The 22,500-nt window shown below is 40.1% G+C and overlaps 1 protein-coding gene across 6 annotated transcripts in view; it reads left to right on the forward strand.

The window, feature by feature from the left end:
• unc5cb (unc-5 netrin receptor Cb) overlaps positions 1-22,500 on the forward strand; it is a 263,540-nt gene that overhangs the window by 196,662 nt on the left and 44,378 nt on the right. The window contains exon 1 of one of the 6 annotated variants that reach the window (XM_087269539.1): positions 6,927-7,294. The gene's annotated coding sequence lies outside the window, so the exon portion shown is untranslated. 6 annotated transcript variants of the gene reach the window in all.

A 22,500-nucleotide genomic window follows, 5' to 3' on the forward strand; every position in this document is an offset into this window, starting at 1 on the left:
ATAATGAGTCAAAATGAAGTGAGTTTTTCCTCTAGAGGGCCATGAAATCTCCCGTTTCAGCAGGGTGTTTTCACACCTCTAGTTTGGAAAAAGTCAGGAAAGTGGGTGTGTCTAGCTCGGTTTGGGTGGGAGTGTCGGGGGAGGGAAAAGGGGAAGGATTTGAATAAAAATGGGAGTTCCCATTTGGGCATGTGCTGATTTTCACCGAGGAAAAACAAACACGCATGCAGGGGAGAAAGACAGTGTGTTCAATGATGTTTGATAACGCACGTCGTATAAGAGAAAAAGCCTCTGCATTTCTCGGTAACTCAGATGCACTCGGCAGGTCAGAAAGCCATGTGTGTGTAGACTATCCTGTCACAGAATGTGCCGAAAATTAAACCAGCAGTCGGTATTAGTTTGTTTAAAGTGTTCACGTGTTTAGACAAATCTGGAGTCACGTCCATAGAGGCGACCTAGGCAGCCGCCTAGGGCGTCAGTATAGAGAGGGCGGCGTCAGCGACACCTCCCTTACCACCCGCGTCCTCAGTTATATTCGCGCATAGGCGAAACAATAGAAAAGGCGGTGTCCGCGACATGCCCCTCAGCACCCGCGCGTTCTCAGTTATATCCATGCATAGGGCGGCAGTAAAGAGGTCCGCGACACCCGTGCGCCCTAACTCATTTATATCCTCGCATAGGGCGGCAGAAAAGAGAGGGCGGTGTCCGCGACACCCCCCTCTGCACCCGCGCGTCCTCAGTTATATCCGCGCATAGAGGTCCGCGACACCTCGCTTCATTTTCATAACCGGTCACTTTCATTTTCACATCGGGGTTGAGGGTGGCTTGATCGTCCTCTGCCTAGAGCGGCAGTTCAGCTTGCTCCGGCCCTGTTTAGAGAGTAGGATTTACACCGGATCTTTCAGTCCATAATATTGTAGTGATGTTAATGTAAACTGAGTAACTTAGAAATCATTTTGACTAAGGTCTGTCTTTAAACACTGAAAGAGTACAGCTGACCATACAAGCTATAACTTTGCCATCTGAATGAACTAAGAAAGGGCGCTGATCGCACACACTTACCAAACCTGGAGTCACGTCTTTATTAAAAGGAGACAAGCAGCAAATCCGGATTTCACCATTTCCAGATGAGAGACGCTCTCGGGTAAAAAATTTTCAGTACAAACGTATTTCTGCCGCGCTTCGCGTGCACTGATCCACACGTGAGTCCAGCAGTGCTCTCATAGAGAGAAAATGAAAACAAAACCTTCACTGCAGCACATTATAAACACAACACTGACGACCCGTAACTCCAAACATTTCATGTTCTTTTCCCCCTTCTTTTGGCAACATAACGTGGCGTCTCTCTGCCATCTGAACACTGTTTCAGGTACAGTCTTCGAAGCTAGCATGCATGTTAATGAAGTTGCAGTGCATACACAATAGAGTGCGCTGATGGGTTTGAACCAAGCCTTACTCATGCATTAATACAGCACACTCAGAGACGTAATAAGGAACTCCCAGGTACAGACGTCCAGTCTACACGCTGGAATACACGCTAAGATCTCATGGCTGTGACGCAGCTTTAAAAATTTGTTTCAAACCGGTAGTAGGAATCTGTTCGAAATAACACAAAAACAACCAATGTTCACTTTTTAGTGAGATATCTTTGTCCTAATAGTGTTTATAGCAGTGTGGGACACGTATATGACTGTCAACAGCTCAACACATGTGTTCTGGTGATTCGTGACCCTTTAAAACAAGCAAAATAATCTGCTAATAGGGTAAGCACAGTAGAGATCTGCGCAGGACTGAAGGTTTTATTCCGCACCGGACCGTTCCCGCCGTATATTCAGTCTTCATTCACCTGCTGCCCAACCCACCCTATTTTCTACCCGATCCGACTGTTCCTGCTAAATTTAGATCTGATTTCCAAAATCTCATGTTAAAATTAGGTACTATTAAAAGAGATAACAGATTAAAGTGTTGGTTGTGCAAGGATTATAGGCTCAATCCAGTAGGTTGTGCAAGCTGTGTCCAGTTTTTAGATGGACATTGAGTTTTTAAGGCCGTAGGGGCGATTTCAGCCATAGCCAGCAGATGACCAGCGTATCCCAGCATGCACCTCTCCAAACACGACGGCCGCCCACTCCTCTTCTTCTGGAAGCTCACTGAACACTCGGTCGCTCCACTGGGGTTTAATAAACTCTTCATTACAGAGCCAAACTGGCCAGATCTGAGATAAATCACCACATAATTAACTTTGATTTACAGAAATGATCTAAAAGAACTCCTCCTATGAATGATGAACGTGTTATAAATAATGCTTTCATATAACATGTTACCTTAAAGAAGTTGCTTCAGCGATGCTAAATAATATTTTAGGATTGTATAATTAATGTGGATGTGACCAGTTTCACCGTATACTGACTGAGAATATGTTATAGTAACTAATCTGCTGTGGCGATCCTGTAGTTGCTATGGTAACAGAACACCGATAATAATTAATCTGTTGTGTTGATTTTATTGTTGCTATGGTAACACTACAACTATAGCAACTCATTTGTTGTGGTGATTTCATAGTTGCTATGTTAACACTTCAACTATAGTAACTAATCTGTGGTGGTGATTCTGTAGTTGCTATGGTAACACAACAACTACAGTAATTAATCTGTAGTGGGAATTCTATAGTTGCTTTGGTAACACAACAAAAATAGTAAATAACCTGTTGTGGTGATTTTATTGTTGCTGTGGTAACACAACAACGATAGTAATGAATCTGTTGTGGGGATTCTATAGTTGCTATGGTAACAACAACTATCGTAATTAATCTGTTGTGGTGATACTATAGTTGCTACGGTAACACAACAACGATAGTAATTAACCTGTTGTGGTGATTTTATTGTTGCTATGATAACACAACAACGATAGTAATTAACCTGTCGTGGTGATTTTATTGTTGCTATGGTAACACAACAATGATAGTAATTAACCTGTTGTGGTAATTTTATTGTTGCTATGGTAACGCAACAACGATAGTAATTAATCTGTTGTGATGATTTTATTGTTGCTATGATAACACAACAACGAAAGGAATTAATCTGTTGTGGTGATTCTGTAGTTGCTATGGTAACGCAACAATGATAGTAATGAATCTGTTGTGATGATTTTATTGTTGCTATGGTAACATAACAACAATAGTAATTAAGCTGTTATGGTGATTTTATTGTTGCTATGGTAACACAACAACGGTAATAATTAACTTGTGGTGATTCTATAGTTGCTATGGTAACAACAACTTTAGTAATAAATCTGTTGTGGTGATTCTATAGTTGCTATGGTAACAGAACAGCTATAGTTATTCATATTTTGTGGTGATACTTCAATTGCTATGGTAACAACAACTATATTAATATGTTGTGGTGATTACATTGTTGCTATGGTTACAACAACTAGAGTAATTAATCGGTTGTGGCAATTACATTGTTGCTATGGTAACACTAGTTTTCAATAACTATTGTGTATATTAAACTACATTACACCACAGTTTACTGTAGAAATAACTAAACATTCTACAATATTTATCACAGTTTGTCAGCTCACTACAGTACGCTGTAGTTGTAAATGTCATGATATATACAGTATAATCAACTTTAAAGTACGGGTCAAGACAGTTCTAGTATTATTATAGTATGCAGGTAAATGCATTAGATTGATAAAAATACATTTATAATATTACAGATGATTTCAATCACAAAAATCTGAAGCAGCACGGCTGTTTCCAACACTGATAATAGTCAGAAATGTTTCTTGAACACCAAATCATAATATTAGGGTGATTATATTAGACATTTTACATATATTCACTCTGAAAACTGCTAATTATATAGATATAACAATCTTAAAATCCAATAAAATGCAGCCCTGTTGAGCAGAATGACATCAGGATGTTGCGAGAGTATTTTTCCTCAGTCTTTTGAAAGGTTTTCAGAGAATAAAGAGGTGAACAGAGTCAGTAAGAGCTTTAGAAGTGATTTTGCGTCTGTTTCTCATGTCATTTGCTCCTCCAGAAGCGACAAGTACAAACACTGATACTTCAGCAACTTCTTAATCACAAACGGAGTGAAATAAATTGAATAGTGTGATTTTATTTGCATGCTCTCCCTCGCTCTTTCTTTCTCTCTGGATGTAATTACCCAGAAGGCCGTGTGCTTGTGCAGGATGTCATTAACAGCAGACCTGCGGCTGGCGGTGTGCGTTCACGGGCCTGCGGCGTCCTATTTACGCTCTCCAAGAGAGAAAGGGCTCTTATTGCATTGCGTGATCCATGTAATTTCATTCCTGACTTGTTATTCTTCTCATTACGTGCCTGAATCTGTGCTCTCGTCCTCCGCAGTGCTGCGTGAACACACAGACACACAGAACCGCTCGCGTTTATACAGCAGAGACAACCATTTAGAGACACACAAATACACTTTTTTCAAACTATAAAGCTAAGGATGGATGGATGGATGGATGGATGGATGGATGGATGGATGGATGGATGGATGGATGGATGGATGGATGGACAAAAGATTGGATGGATGGTTGGATTGACGAGTTGATGAATGTATGGATGGATAAATGGATGGATGGATGAATAGACATAAGATTGGATGGGTGGATGAATGCATGGATTAATGAAAGGATGAATGCATGGATAAATGGATGGATGGATGAATAGACATAAGATTGGATGGATGGATGAATGCATGGATTAATGAAAGGATGAATGCATGGATGAATGGATGGATGGGCACAATAGTGAATGGATAGATTGATTGACAAGATTGGATGGATGGATGGATGGATGGATGGATGGATGGATGGATGGATGGATGGATGAATAGACATAAGATTGGATGGATGGATGGATGGATGGATGGGTGGGTGGATGAATGCATGGATGAATGGATGGATGGATGGACAAAATAGTGAATGGATAGATTGATTGGGATGGATGGATGGATGGATGTATGGATGGATGGATGGATCAATTGATGGATGAATGGATAGATGGATGGATGAAAACAAGATTGAATGGTTGGATGGATGGATGGATGGATGGATGGATGGATGGATGGATGGATGGATGGATGGGCACAATAGTGAATGGATAGATTGATTGACAAGATTAGATGGATGGATGGATGGGTGGATGAATGAATGGATGAATGGATGGATGGACAAAATAGTGAATGGATAGATTGATTGAAATGGATGGATGGATGGATTTATGGATGGATGTATGGATGGATCAATTGATGGATGAATGGATAGATGGATGGATGAAAACAAGATTGAATGGTTGGATGGATGGATGGATGGATGGATGGATGGATGGATGGATGGATGGATGGATGGATGGACACAAGGTGGAATGGATAGATTGATTGACAAGATTGGATGGATGGATTGATGGATCAATTGACAGATCAATTGATGGATCGATGGATGGATGGATGGATGGATGGATGGATGGATGGATGGAAAAATTGAGAATTGATGGATGGGGGATGGATGTATGTGTGAATGGATATAAAATGGATGGATGGATGGATGGATGGATGGATGGATGGATGGATGGATGGATGGATGGATGGATGGATGGATGGATGAATGCATGAATGGATGGACACAATATTTAATAGATAGATTGATTGACAAGATGGGATGGATGGATGGATGGATGAATTTATGGATGAATTGATGGATGAATGGATGCATTGAATGGATGGATAAATGGATGGATGAATGGACACAATATTGAATGGATAGATTGATTGACAAGATTGGATGGATGGATGGATGAATTGATGGATGATGGATAAATTGATGGATGGATGGATGAATTGATGGATGGGTGGATTGAACAATTGATGGATCAATGGAAAGATGGATGAATGGATGAATTGATGGGCTTAAGATTGGATGGATGAATGGATGGATGGACACAAGATCGAATGGATAGACTGATTGACCACATTATTTATTATGGATGGATGGATGGATGGAAAAATGAAGAATTGATGGATGGAGGATATGAATGGATATAAAATGGAAGGATGGAAGGAAAATGTGAATGATTGTGAAGATAAATGAATGGAGCTGGCGACTGATTCAATAGTTCAGATATAAGAGAGCCATTTACTGACTTTCTGAATGAATCAGCAGTTTGAATGAATCAACTGAATGAAAGACTCAATCACTGTTAGCGCCTCCTACTGGCAGATTGAGTTCTTTACTCAGAGTACAGATGCATTCAGAATAATAATCATGCCGTTAGATCTGATGTGATTGTTATTGACTTGCATTGCATGAACAAAATAATGAAGAAATATTGAGAAGCTAGTTGGCGGTTCATTCTGCAGTGGCAACCCTTATAAATCAGGCAATAATCTGAAGAAAATTTAATGAGTGAATGAGAATATTGTGAAATTATCTAATTATACTTCTGTTGTGTTTGTAGATTATTATAATGCATTTGTTGCCTCATTCAGTCATTCTTTTCCCTTCAGCTTAGTCCCTTTATTAATCAGGGGTCACCACAGCGGAATGAACTGCCAATTTATCCAGCATATGTTTTACACAGCACATGCCCTTCCAGTTGCAACCCATAACTGGGAAACAGCCATTCACACTCATTCACACACACACACACACACACACTCATACACATGTGCATGTGTCTGTAGTGTGGGGAAAACCGGGGCACCCGGAGAAAACCCACAAAAACACGGGGAGAACTTGCAAACTTTACACAGAAACACCAACTGACCTAGCCGAGACTCGAACCAGTGACCTTCTTCTCCCCTTGTTGCCTATATAGCCTAATATAAATATATATTTTTCTGAATGTTTGTAGATTTCCCCGTGTTTTTACAGCTGCTGTATGTAAATGCTGAACAGTGTGTGTGTGTGTGTGTGTGTGTGTGTGTGTGTGTGTGTGTGTATGAAGCGGTCAGACGTGTGCTATCTCTCCTCAGCAGATGCTGCTGTTCATTGTGAATATAAAGAGTGTGTATTGCTCATCCTCGTGCGTCTGGATCCTGCACCTGGATTAGCCTGTTCGCTAATCGTCTACAGTCGTCTCGCTTTGTTATTTGGAGCACGTGTTGGTCTTCTCCTCCGCATTTGTTCTGTGGTTTCCCACTCGTGAACAAATATGCTCCGCATCTAATTGTTTGCAGCTTTTCTTGAGCGACTCTTGTTTCAGTAGCGGAAGCATGAGCCACATTACATCTGAGATAAACCGGCGGAAAAATGCAGAGCGACGGTAATGACTCTCTTGTTAATCTGAGATTAGCGTCTGGAGCTTTGTGTTTTTACATGATGAATTGGAGCAGTTTTTTTTTTTTAACTCTGATTGACATTACACAACAACACAAGACACTCGCGCGGTGTGTTTTTCAGAAATATAATCAACAGGGCATGTAGGAGAGGAGCATTATTATTATTATTATCATTATATCAGCGTTGTGCTCAGAGACGTTGTTTGTGTCACCTGTGAATGAAATGTGACGGAAGTGTTGCTCATCTCAATAATGAGGTTTCTGAATGTTGCTTTGCACTCGAGTTTGTGCTGATTTTAGTGCTGAAGCAGAGTAATCCTGCAAAAATTATATTGAAATTAGAGCTGATGATACCGGGAAACTAAAATTAAACATTTTCTTAGAGAAATGCTATTTTTTGTGGGCGGCACGGTGTCTCAGTGGTTGTGCACTGTTGCTCCACAGCAAGAGGATCGCTGGTTCGAGCCTCGGCTGGGTCAGTGGGCATTTCTGTGTGGAGTTTGTATGTTCTGCCCATGTTCATGTGGGTTTCCTCCGGGTGCTCTGGTTTCCCCCACAGTCAAACACATACGCTATAGGGGAATTGATCAACTACACTGGTTATAGTGCATGAGTGTGTATGGGTGTTTCCCAGTACTGGGTTGCAGCTGGAAGGGCATCCGCTGCATAAAATATATGCTGGAATAGTTGGTGGTTCATTCCATTCTGCATTTTAAAAATGTTGTTATTGTTTTTTTAGTGATTAAAATAAAATTCATGTTAATTTATTATTTTTTAATTGAGATTTAAAAAAACATTCATTATAATTTATATTTTATTATTATTTTAGTACTTTAATTTTAAACAAAAATTGAAACCTAAATGCACATTTCTGTATTTATTTCTAGATAGGATTTATTTTATTTTAAACAATCAAAGAACAAAAAAAGAAACATGCTTCTTTCTTATGTTTTTTTCTGTATCTTTTTTAGGTTTCAGAATTTTTTTAGTAATTTTTATTTTATTATTGTTTTTTACGTTATTAAATATATATATTTATAGTATTTTTAAAGTGTTTTTTTAAAATAAAAATACAATTTATTTTAATTTATTGTTTTTATTTGAGATTTAAAAAAACATTAATTTATATATTTTTTTCTTTAATTTTAAGCCAAATTAAAACCTAAATGTACATTTAAACAAACAAACAAACAAACAAACAAACAATTAAACAAAAAAAAAACATGCTTCTTTTTGCATATACAATTTTTTATATCTGTTTTAGGTTCCATAATTATATTGTTTTTTATTGTATTATTGTTTTTTAATTTATTAAAAATATATATTTTATTATTATTATCTTTTTTTTATATTTAGTACTTCGATTTTAAATAAAAACTAAATGTACATTTTTTTTCAGAGAAGTTTTATTTCAGGTGGCACGATGGCTCAGTGGTTAGTGCTTTTAAGAAGAAGGTCGCTGTAAGCAGTAAGAAGATCGCTGGTTCGAGTCCTGGCTGGGCCAGTTGGCATTTCTGTGTGGAGTTACAGTACATGTTCTCCCCGTGTATGAATGCAGCTGGAAGGGCGTCTGCTGCATAAAACTGTTGAGGGGGATAAAACTAAGGGAGAGCAAATAGTGAGTGAATTGTGGATGCAGTGCATGGTGATATTGAACTGAATCGAATCAATGACGATAACCACAATCGAACCGAACCACCAGATCGGTCTATTGCAGTGTGTGTTGAGTGTTTTCTGTGAAAGTCTGCTGTGGGACAGACACACACAGTGGCTGGAGTGTCCTCTGAGCGTCTCCATGACTGAGGCTTTGATTCTGCAGCTCTGGGTGAAGCAGGTCCTGCAGAGACGCACAGAAAACACTCATTCAGGAGACGCCAGACAGCTGAAAAACACCCGCAGGAGACGGGAAAACCGGCCCGCTGGACACCACAGCCATTGTGCTGCATTTTGAAGAGATTTCATCTTAAAGAGACAGCGCAGAATTAACTAAAAAACACTCACATCAAACTTGTAGAAGTAACTGAGCTGATGTTGCTTTTAGTAGCTTCATGAAAAATACGTAGTGTTTATTAAAATGATAAATAAATTGCATTTAAATCAAATGAACACAGTTAAAATTCTGGTTTTGGCACATTTTAAGCTCCATACCCATAGAGGATCCATAAAAATGAAGCTGCAGAAACTGTCGTGAAAACACACGTCTGGGTTCAGCGCCTCCCCCTGGTGAATAATCAGTCTATAGTGATCATTAATTGGCTCCTGCACTAGAAGGCGGGGCTTCATTCACCACATTGACCATCACACTTTTCCCCATTTAAAGATATACGAGTGACACATCTTGTGTATTCTATAGTCTCTGATTAAAGTTGGAGATGTGTTTAGAGACTTCTTTTTCTTTGTTTTGCTTCTTTCTGTCTGCCTGTGAGACTGTGACTCTCCTCTGTCTCATTAGCTGCAGTTTTACAGTGTGTTAAAGTGTGCGTCTGAAGGGAGACATTATAAACAGTATGCAATATTAATGAAGTCACGACACAAACTGTGCGAAAACATATTGCTGGAACATTTCCATGTGCTTATGTGAGTGTGTATGTATCAGGACCTGTTTCAAGTCAGATATATAAGAGATAATGTACAGACGGTTGTTATCGCCGAATAAAGCATGAGAGGTTTATCAGCAGCTGTGGATTAAGACTGAAGGGTTTATTTTGGGATAACAGCCGGCTGGATGTACATTATCCTGATTATTACCTGGCTACTTGCCATTGTTGAGAACAGCAGACTAACAGAAAAGCATATGCAAAAGGTGTGTGTGTGTGTACACTTTTGTCTGTAATCCGCCCCACGGTCTTTACTTTTGTCAGCAATCCTCCCCACGATCTTCACTTTGGTCCACAATTTGCCCCACGGTCTTCACTTTTGCCTGCAATTCACCCCACGGTCTTAATTTTCATCTGCAACCCAACCCCCAGTTTTCACTTTCATCCGTGATCCGCTCCACTGTCATCACTGTTGTCTGCAATGCACCCTGCAGTCTTCACTTTCATCCACAATTCACCCTACCGTCTTCACTTTTGTCCGCAATACGCCCCGCTGTCTTCATTTTCGTCCTCAATTTGCCCCACAATCTTTTTTTCATCCATGGTGCGCCCCATGGTCTTCACTTTCATCTGCGATTCGCCCCATGGTCTTCACTTTCGTCCATAATTTAACTCCCAGTCTGCACTTTTGCCCATACTTTTCCCCACCATCTTCAATTTCGTCTTTGATCCACCCAATGCTCTGCTCTTTCATCCACTTACCTCCACACAGTCTTCACTTTCGTTTGTGATGTACCCCATGATCTTTACTTTAGTTCGTGTTCCGCCACACGGTCTTCAATTTCATCTTTGATCCAACTCCTGGTTTTCACTTTCATTCACAATCCGCTCCAAGTTCTTCACTTTCATCTGCGATTTGCCCCAAGGTCTTTACTTTCATCCACAATCTGCCAAACGGTCTTCACTTTCGTCCGTGATTTGCCCCACGGTCTTCACTTTCATCCGTGATCCGCCCCACGGTCTTCAATTTCATCAACGATCCGCCCCATGGTCTTCACTTTCATCCAAGATCAGCCCCACGGTCTTCACTTTCATCCAAGATCTGCCCTACTGGCTTCACTTTCATCCAAAATCTGCCCCACAGTCTTCACTTTCATCCGTGATCCGCCCCACGGTCTTCAATTTCATCAACGATCCGCCCCATGGTCTTCACTTTCATCCAAGATCAGCCCCACGGTCTTCACTTTCATCCAAGATCTGCCCTACGGGCTTCACTTTTATCCAAAATCTGCCCCACAGTCTTCACTTTCATCCAAGATCTGCTCCACGGTCTTCACTTTCATCCAAGATCTGCCCTACGGTCTTCACTTTCATCCAAAATCTGCCCCACAGTCTTCACTTTCATCCAAGATCTGCTCCACGGTCTTCACTTTCATCCAAGATCTGCCCTACGGTCTTCACTTTCATCCAAGATCTGCTCCACGGTCTTCACTTTCATCCAAGATCCGCCCCACGGTCTTCAATTTCATCAACGATCCGCCCCATGGTCTTCACTTTCATCCAAAATCTGCCCCACAGTCTTCACTTTCATCCAAGATCTGCTCCACGGTCTTCACTTTCATCCAAGATCTGCCCTACGGTCTTCACTTTCATCCAAAATCTGCCCCACAGTCTTCACTTTCATCCAAGATCTGCTCCACGGTCTTCACTTTCATCCAAGATCTGCCCTACGGTCTTCACTTTCATCCAAGATCTGCCCTACGGTCTTCACTTTCATCCAAAATCTGCCCCACAGTCTTCACTTTCATCCAAGATCTGCTCCACGGTCTTCACTTTCGTCCGTGATCCGCCCCACGGTCTTCACTTTCATCCAAGATCTGCCCTACGGTGTTCACTTTCATCCAAGATCAGCCCCACGGTCTTCACTTTCATCCAAGATCTGCTCCACGGTCTTCACTTTCATCCAAAATCTGCCCCACAGTCTTCACTTTCATCCAAGATCTGCTACACGGTCTTCACTTTCATCCAAGATCTGCCCTACGGTCTTCACTTTCATCCAAAATCTGCCCCACAGTCTTCACTTTCATCCAAGATCTGCTCCACGGTCTTCACTTTCATCCAAGATCTGCTCCACGGTCTTCACTTTCATCCAAGATCTGCTCCACGGTCTTCACTTTCATCCAAGATCTGCTCCACGGTCTTCACTTTCGTCCGTGATCTGCCCCACGGTCTTCACTTTCATCCAAGATCTGCCCTACGGTGTTCACTTTCATCCAAGATCTGCTCCACGGTCTTCACTTTCATCCAAGATCTGCCCCACGGTCTTCACATTGGTTCTAGATCCGCCCCACGGTCTTCACTTTCATCTGCGGTCTGTCCCACAGTTTTCACTTTCATTCGCAATCTGCCCCACTGTCTACACTCTCATCCGCGATTGGCCCCACAGTCTTCACTTTCATCTGCGATCCAACTCCTGGTTTTGACTTTCATCCATGTTCCAACCCCCGATCTTCACTTTCCGCTGCGATCCAACCACCGATTTTCACTGTCATTCGCAATCTGCCTCAGTGTCTTCACATTAGTCTGCGGTCCTACCCCTTGTTTCCACTTTCATCTGCAATCCAACCCCCAGTCTTAACCTTCATCCACCCCATGGTCTTCACTTTCGTCCGTGTACCAACCCCTTGTTTTCACTTTCGCTTACAATCTGCTCCACGATCTTCACTTTCATCCACGACATGCCCCACGATATTTTATTTTGTCTGTGTGTTTGTCTGTGTCTGTGTTTGTGAGATGACCTGGGAGAATGATGATGCTGTACCTGCAGCCTCAATTCTCAACACCTATTAATCACATTCTCACACACGCACACACACACACGCTATTCAATATTTCTATGTGTGTGTGTTCGCCCACTGTGACTGTCGGCCTGTGATTTGGCATTTGCAGATTGTGATTTCTGCATTCTCCGCCGTGTGTGTGCGTGTTTGTGTGTGTGTGTGCGCGCCCATATTTGATTCAGCGGCGAGTGCTTTGGCCTTCAGCTTACTGTCGGTTTCCCCACATGAAATAATAACAGCGCTTCTGATTTCTGTTGTTTTTCCACTATTATTATTATAATCGAGAGTAGATCTGAGCTGCTCACGACTCAAACAAGCTTGTGTGTGTGTGTGTGTGTGTGTGTGTGTGTGTGTGTGTGTGTGTGTGTGTGTGTTTGTGAAATGTCTCCCAATTAACGTGATAATGTTTTTGGCATGTGAATAATTCAGAAACGCAGTGCGAGAGATTCAGACGCATTTGCATCTGTGAATGTGTGGATTGTGAAGGAGTTTTCCTTTCTGCTCTTTGTCTTTATTATTGCTGTAGAGTTTTACAGTTTGTGTTGGACGCTAGTTTACATCTACTGACTAGTCTGTAGCACACACACTGTCCTCTGACCTCAGTGTTCATGCATGTGTTTGAGCCGTGAGTGTGTTCATGCTCTATTGAGTGTTTCTGAGAGCTCCTCTGATCACCTGAGCTGCTCTTATCACTGTAAATGCTGGAGTGGAAAAGCACTTTAGGAAACCCAATATCTGTCTGATTCATACTCGAGGTTTTCCTGGGAACTGTGCAGATCTGCTGCAGCTCACACTGAGGAGACTGTAGATGTGCCTATTACACTGAAGGAAAAACTGTTTATTTATTTATTTAAATTAATAAATCACATGAATAATTATAGAATAATTACTAACAAGTAGAAGTCTCAAACAGTTATATCAGTTATTTTAGTAGGCTACTGCAGCTAAATAATAATAATAATAATAATAATAATAATAAAAATAACAATAATAATAACAATAATAATAATAATAATAACAATAACAACAATAACAACAATAATAATAAATAATAATATTATTAATATTATTAATAATAATAATAATAATATAGTAGTAATAATAATAATAATAATAATAATAATTTATCAATAGGTTACTGTAGCTAAATAATAATAATAATAATAATAATAATAATAATAATAATAATAATAATAATAATGATGATGATGATGATGATGATGATGATGATAATGGTAGTAATAATAATAATAATAATAATAATTACAACTAAACAATAAAACTAAATGATCAGTTGTTAAAATAAAGCAACAAACAAATAAAAAAACATAAATAAATAAATAAATAAATAAATACAAATACAAGTAAAAATATAAATAAAAAAATTAATAAATACATAAATAATAAATAAATAAATAAATGAATGAATGAATGAATGAATGAATGAATGAATGAATGAATGAATGAATGAATGAATGAATGTATGTGCAAATGTGTCAGGTGTTTTAGGTCTTTAGTTAAAATATTTTCCTGTTTTTCCCACATGAGGTTTGATCACATGACTGCAGTCAGTAACGTCCGGTTGACTCTGAATGCGTCTCTTCGCCCTGATCTGATCAGACTCAAGATTATTTAAATGCTGCCGTCATTTAAAGCAATTACTGCACGCCATTAAATATTAATGCAGGTTTTTCCTTCATCCTCAATCACACAGAGACATCTAACCATCACACACACACACACACACACACACACATGCATGCATGCGCGTGTGCAGCTGCTCTAAATTAAATTGATGTCAGCTTCTCTTGATGGAGCCACAAACAATAATTGTCTCCTAATGCTTCTGCCTATTTGTATAATGACCACTTGTATTAATTTCCTTCATGAATACGAGTGCAGGAGTATCTGCTAATCAGAGCGAGCGGCTGGTGTCTTCACACACACACACACACACACACACACACACAAACACATCGGTCCTCCACCGTCTGAATAAACCAATCTGTTTATCATGGACAACATTTTTACAATTTGTACAATCTGTTCTAGCTAAGGTAAAAATAATAAATAAATGGATATATTTTAACATAAATTTTCAAATATATATATACACTCACCGGCCACTTTATTAGGTACATCTAACTACTCATTAACGCAAATTTCTAATCAGCCTGGATTTATGCATGTAGACATGGTCAAGACAATCTGCTGCACTTTAAAGTGAGCATCAGAATGGGGAAGAAAGGGGATTTAAGTGACTTTGAAGGTGGCATGGTTGTCAGACGGGCTGCTCTGAGTATTTCAGAAACTGCTGATCTACTGGGATTTTCACGCACAACCATCTCTAGGGTTTACAGAGAATGCTCCGACAAAGAGGAACTCTCCAGTGAGCGGCAGTTCTGTGGGCGCAAATGCCTTGTTGATGATGCCAGAGGTCAGAGGAGAATGGCCAAACTGGTTCCAGCTGATAGAAAGGCAACAGTAACTCAAATAAGCACTCGTTACAACCGAGCTCTGCAGAAGAGCATCTCTGAACACACAACACGGCCAACCTTGAGGCGGATGGGCTACAGCAGCAGAAGAGCACACCGGGTGCCGCTCCTGTCAGCTAAGAACAGGAAACTGAGGCTACAATTCACACAGACTCACCAAAACTGGACAATAGAAGATTGGAGAAACGTTGCTGCTCTGATGAGTCTCCATTTCTGCTGACACATTCGGATGCTCGGCTCACAATTTGGCCTCAACAACATGAAAGCATGGATCATCCTGCCTTGTATCAGCGGTTCAGGCTGGTGGTGGTGGTGTAATGGTGTGGGGGAGATTTTCTTTGGCTCCATTAGTACCAATTGAGCATCAACGCCACAGCCTACCTGAGTATTGCTGCTGACCATGTCCATCCCTTTATGAGCACAGTGTCTCCATCTTCTGATGGCTACTTCCAGCAGGATAACGCAGCATGTCATAAAGCTCAATCATCTCAGACTGGTTTCTTGAACATGACGATGAGTTCACTGTACTCAAATGGCCTCCACAGTAACCAGAGCTCAATCCAATAGAGCAGCTTTGGGATGTGGTGGAACGGGAGATTGGCATCATGGATGTGAATGTAACGTTGAAAAGTCTTAAAGGTTGTTGTACTGTGCTTTTGTATTTATTGATTTTGTTTTATGGGTTTGTTTTGTTTTTTTATTTAGTTTTGTTTCGTTAGTTTAGTTTAGTTTCACTATTTGTTCGTTTAGTTTAGTTTGTTTAGTTTTGTTTGCTTTGTCTGTTATTTTACTGTATAGATTCTTTCATTTGTAATATGCATAATGTAAACTGTGTTTTGTGTTTAATGATTTGTTTTGTGTTTATTGTTTTCAGTTTTTTGTGTGTGTTTATTCCACAAGTGAAGAAACACAGCTATTGTAATATAACTATATTTAATCACCACTGCGTTCGTGAGCGAGAAAGACTTTCAGCAAAAACATGAAAAACCCACTGACCTCTAATTTTCAGATCACCTTAGCAACCTCATAGCAACGCCATGGCAACTAAGTCTTATCGAGTCTCCTTCATCTGGAATCTTCATTTCTCGGTGTCTCGTTTCCTCCAGAGAGAAACGCGTTTAACGACTGACACGTGGCAATTTCCGTCCGTTAATAAATCTGCCAATTATTGCTCTGAGCGTCTCGGTGTCAGTCAGACTGTAATGAGTGGAGAAACGGCAGAGTAAAACACCTTCACCAGTCAGAGAGCAGTCATCCTGCTGCTGATGATGGTGTGTGTGTGTGTGTGGCTTAAATGCACAGGCTTAAATGCACAGGCACAGACACATCTCAATACAAACACACATATACAGGTCTAAATAAATGCACACACACATGCAGACACACTCGTGCTCGAGGTCTTAAACACACCTGATACATCTGCCATAAAACACACACACACTCTGATCTGGCTTCGGCTGGTCTGTTTGCTGTAGTCGTTCATTGGCCACATATAAACACCTTGGCAGGCCGAGTGCCCAGTGGATTTGTGGGTAATCCTCATTGATTTTGTGTCTTCTACGTCTCTCTGTCATTTCACTGATTACACCACATCATTGTGTTAAAGCGTCATCAGCTGAGTTTCCTTCAGTGTGTGTGTGTGTGCGTGTGTGTTTAGGTTTGTTTGTGTGTGTGTGTGTGTGTGTGTGTGTGTGTGTGTGTGTGTGTGTGTGTGTGTGTGTGTGTTTGTGTGTGGTTAGGTTTGCGTGTTAAGGTGTGTCTGCGTGTGTATGTATTTAAGTGTGTGTGTTTGTATGCAGTTTGTATGCGTGTGCGTCTGTGTGTGTGTGTGTGTGTGTGTGTTTGTGTAAATACACACACACAGTCAAACACACACAACTAAACACATACACACTTAAACCAAACACAAGTGGGCACTCCTAAGCGTGCACGCACACAAACAAACAAACACAAACACACAAACCTAAACACACACACAGACACACCGCAACATATAGACCTAAACACAGACACACACACACACACAACTAAACACACACATACAAACACACCAACCTAAATACACACACAAACACACCTCAACAAACAGACCTAAATACACACACACACACACACACACACACACACACACACACACACACACACACACACACACACACATACAAACACACACAACTTAGATACATACACACACAAAAACACACACACACATGCAAACACACAAACCTAAATACACACACAGAGACACACCTCAACAAACAGACCTAAATACACATACACACAAACAAACACACACAACTTAGATACACACACACACACACACACACACATGCAAACACACAAACCTAAACACACACACACACACACGCAGAAACACCTCAACATGTAGACCTAAACACACACACATACAAACACACACAACTTAGATACATACACACACAAAAACACACACACACATGCAAACACACAAACCTAAATACACACACAGAGACACACCTCAACAAACAGACCTAAATACACACATACAAACACACACAACTTAGATGCACAAACACACACACACATACAAACACACACAACTTAGATGCACACACACACAAACACACACACACATGCAAACACACAAACATAAACACACAAACACACACACACACACACACACACACACACACACACACACACACAAACACCTCAACATGTAGACCTAAACACACACACATACAAACACACACAACTTAGATACATACACACACAAAAACACACACACATACAAACACACAAACCTAAATACACACACAGAGACACACCTCAACAAACAGACCTAAATACACACACACACACACACACACACACACACACACATACAAACACACACAACTTAGATGCACAAACACACAAACACACACACACATGCAAAAACACAAACGTAAACACACAAACAAACACACACAGAAACACCTCAACATGTAGACCTAAACACACACACATACAAACACACACACACATACATACAAACCTAAATACATACACAAAGACACACCTCAAACACGTAGACCTAAATACACACACACAGAAAGACACACACACGCTCATTAAAGATGGATAAACAGTAATGGAGGATCATGAAAGGGAAACTGCTGGTGATCTGCAGTCCTCATGTCTGATCAGCAGACGAGTGCAGGATCTCATCCTCTCTATCTTATTTTTAGAGGCAGCATAAATCAAATTATGAGCAATAATTCATCATTCTCCGTCTTAACTTTACCGAGAATCAGACGCCTCCGCCTCGCCGGGCTCCGTCTTAGTGTTGTTGGTGGTTTGATGATGATGTTCAGCCGCAGTGAGAGTGTGTGAGCTCTGTTGAAGTCATCTTTATTTCTCTAGCGCTCTACACAGTGCAGATTACCCCACAAGTCTAAACACATGCGGTACAGGTGAATTGGGTAAGCTAAAATTGACTGTGGTGAATAAGTGTGCATGGATGTTTCCCAGTGATGGGTTGCAGCTGGAAGGGAATCCGCTGTGTAAAACATGTGCTGGATGAGTTGGCGGTTCATTCCGCTGTAGCGAACCCAGATTAATAAAGGGACTAAGCCGAAAATAAAATGAATGAATGAATAGCGGTCAAAAGTTTGGGGTCTGTTTTATTTATTTTTTATGATTCTGTTCATAAAGGCGGCATTTATTGAATGTAAAATAAAATGTTAAATATTTATTAAACATTTTAAATAACTTCTTTCTTATTGAATGTAGTTTCAAACTAATTTTTTACTCCAGTCATTAGAGCTTGTATTAGTATTACCAATAATAAAAATAAGAAGAAGAATAATAAGAATAATAATTAAGTGATTTGAGTGATTTCTGAAGGTCATGTGACTCTGAAGACTGGAGTAATGAAGCTGAAAATTCATTTCACAATTTTACAATATGTACTGCATTTTTGATTAAATAAATAAATAAATAAATAAATAAATAAATTATAATTTTATATTTAATAATTTATATTATATATATATATATATATATATATATATATATGAAGAGTTCAGTTGCAAAAATCTCTTAAAGCCGTTTGAAATGTCCTTTAAAAATGAGCATTTAATCTGGCTGCTATGTGTAGATTCAGTAATTTCAAGTTTATGGTAAAGAATACACTCTTTTATAGGTCTTTAAAATGAAAAAGCTCACGGTGCATTAACTAATGTAAACAAGCATGGAGTTGGATGTTAATAATGCATTAGTAAATGTTCAATTATGATTAATAAATGCTGTACAAGTGTTGTTCATGATTAGTTCATGTTAGTAAATGCATTAACTAATGAACCTTATTGTCAAGTGTTACCATATATAATATATTATACATTTATTTTTTTTATTTATATATATTTTTTATCTATTATGCAATGCGTATGCACATTTGGTACATAACACAAGTACATAACACAAAAACACAAGTTTGTATTATTTTATAGGGGTTAAGAGCTCATAGCTTATATATATATATATATATATATATATATATATATATATATATATATATATATATATATATATATATATATATATATATATATAAAGGATATAATATTCATTCATTCATAATATTCAATTTCTTGTTGGCTTAGTCCCTTTTTTAATCCGGGGTCGCCACAGCATAATGAACCGCCAACCTATCCAGCACGTTTTTACACAGCGGATGCCATTCCAGCCACAAACCATCACTGGGAAACATCCACTCACTCGTTCATACACACACTCATACACTACGGACAATTTAGCCTACCCAATTCACCTGTACTGCATGTCTTTGCACTGTGGGGGAAACCAGAGCACCCGGAGGAAACCCACACGAACGCAGTGAGAACATGCAAACTCCACACAGAAACACCAACTGAGACTAGTTGAGCCGAGGTTCGACCCAGTGATCTTCTTGCTGTGAGGTGACAGCTCTACCTACTGTGCCACTGTGTTGCATATATATGCGTGCGTAATATGCACTTTTTCTTCTTCAAGTATTTCCCAAGTGATGTTGAACAGATTCAGGAATTTTTTACAGTATTTCCTATAATATATTTTCTTCTGGAGAAAGTCTTATTGGTTTTATTTGGGCTTGAATAAAACTGTTTTTAATTGTTTTAGACTCATTTTAAGGTCAATATTATTCACCCCTTCAGCAATATTAGTGTTGGATTGTCTCCAGAACAAACCACTGTTATACATTGACTTGCCTAATTACCCTAACTTTACCCTAATTACCCTAGTGAAGCCTTTACATGTCACTTTAAGCTGAACACTAGTGTCTTGAAGAATATCTAGTCTAATATTATGTGCTGTCATCAAGACAAAGAAATTATTATTTATTAAACTATTAAATTTGTTATTGTTAAAACTAACGTGATTATAAAATATGTTGATCTTTCTTGTGATCTCTTGTGATGAGCTGTTATTGGTCATGCATTGGTCACATGACTGCAGATGCTGATCTCAGTTCAGTGCACTCCTGAGAGTGTTAGATCATCCTCTGCTCCATCTGCCAAAGCGGAGAGGAGGATCTGCATGATTTACAGTCAGATCGCTTTAAAACAGTCACTTTCTCGGCGGATGCGACCCCTGGTTCAATACCGAGCCCATTTGGCATCAGGAAGCGCATAATAAAAGGTCAAAGAGCCTTAAAGCACTTCCAGAAATACTGTTTTTACCTCCTCACATCTGTCAGGCCCGTGTGTGACTTTGTTGAGGTGAAATAAAGAGGAGACGTGATCGATATTGACATTTTATGGAGCCGTTTTCACACACATCAACACTTCCGCCGTGATACGACTTTATTGAAAGCTAAGAGGAAGCTCGTCTGTAAATCTGTCAGCCTGATTTATGAGTTCAAACCGGATTATGGTCTGTTCCCTGCAGCGCTCGTGTGTCTGTGCGCAGTGTATATCGCTTCAGCGTCGATATCGTAATCTGCAGTAGTCACAGCTCGGGATCTGCAATGTAGAGTCTGGATTATAATTAAACAGTTCAGAACATCTGATATGTGTAATCATTGCAAAGTTTAACTTCATACGTCTCTGATATCTCTAGTGTGTGTGTGTGTGTGTGTGTGTGTGTGAAGTTTCAGCTTGTTGTTGTATAACTCTCTAAAGCTGACCCTTTTAGGCTTTGGTCCTAATTGCTGCATTTTGTTGACTGTCGCTTTAAATTCAAATGAGACTGTGCTCTTTTCAGAAGAAAGGCGGAGCTACACATGCCTGTGTATCAGCATAGTGGCAGATTAAAAACAGGACTATTGTTGTGAGTGAAAATGGTCAAATCTAAAGCTCCACATCTATAATCCTCTTAGTCTATGCTGACGTTATCTTTAGCAGCTCAAACACTCTAATGGCTAATGGACAGACGGCTGCTTCTCACTCAGGGCTGCTGCTTATGCTAACGAGGGGAGATGGGCACTAGTGGGCGGGGCTTTCCCCCTCTGATGACACATACAAAAGGCAGAATGTCAATCAAAGTGTTTCTGCTGACTGTTTTGATCAAGTCTGATTATAATAATATAACATATAATCAGGGCCGGAGCAAGCTGAACTGCCGCTCTAGGCAGAGGACGATCATGCCGCCCTCAACCCCAATGTAAAAAACGAAAGTGACCGGTTATGAAAATGAAGTGAGGTGTTGCGGACCTCTTTTCCAGCGCACTATGCGCGGATATAACTGAGGACGCGCGGGTGCTGAGGGAGGGAGGTGTCGCAGACACTGCGCTCTCTATTCTGCCGCCCTATGAGTGGATATAACTGAGGACGCGCGGGTGCTGATGGAGGTGTCGCTGACGCCGCCCTCTCTATTCTGAGGTCTATGCGCGAATATATCTGAGGACGCGGGTGGTGAGGGAGGTGTCGCGGACACAACTGAGGATGCGGGTGGTAAGGGAGGTGTCGCAGATGCCGCCCTCTTTATACTGCCGCCCTAGGCAGCCACCTAGGTCGCCTCTATGGACGCGCCGGCCCTGCATATAATATAACTATATATTTATATTTTAAGGAGGGGAAAAACAATCTGAAATGCATAGTCTAAAAGAATTTTCCTTATTTTCTTAGGATGCTTTCACATCTGTAGTTCGCTTGATTTGGTCCGGACCAAGCGCAATACATACATCGTTGCATCTTCTGCCGTCTTTGGGTCGTTTTCACACCACACTGCTGGCTTTGGTCCGAACCAGTTGAAACGAACCAAAATGCAGTCATCTGACAAAACCCACATCTCTCATTGGCCAGATGTTGTTGAACATATTTCCTAAACTGCTTGTTGATTGGTCAGAATTCACGTGTGG

The sequence above is a fragment of the Danio rerio genome, chromosome 10 (genome assembly GCF_052040795.2).
Source record: "Danio rerio strain M-AB ecotype USA chromosome 10, GRCz13ab, whole genome shotgun sequence".
Lineage (NCBI taxonomy): Eukaryota > Metazoa > Chordata > Actinopteri > Cypriniformes > Danionidae > Danio > Danio rerio.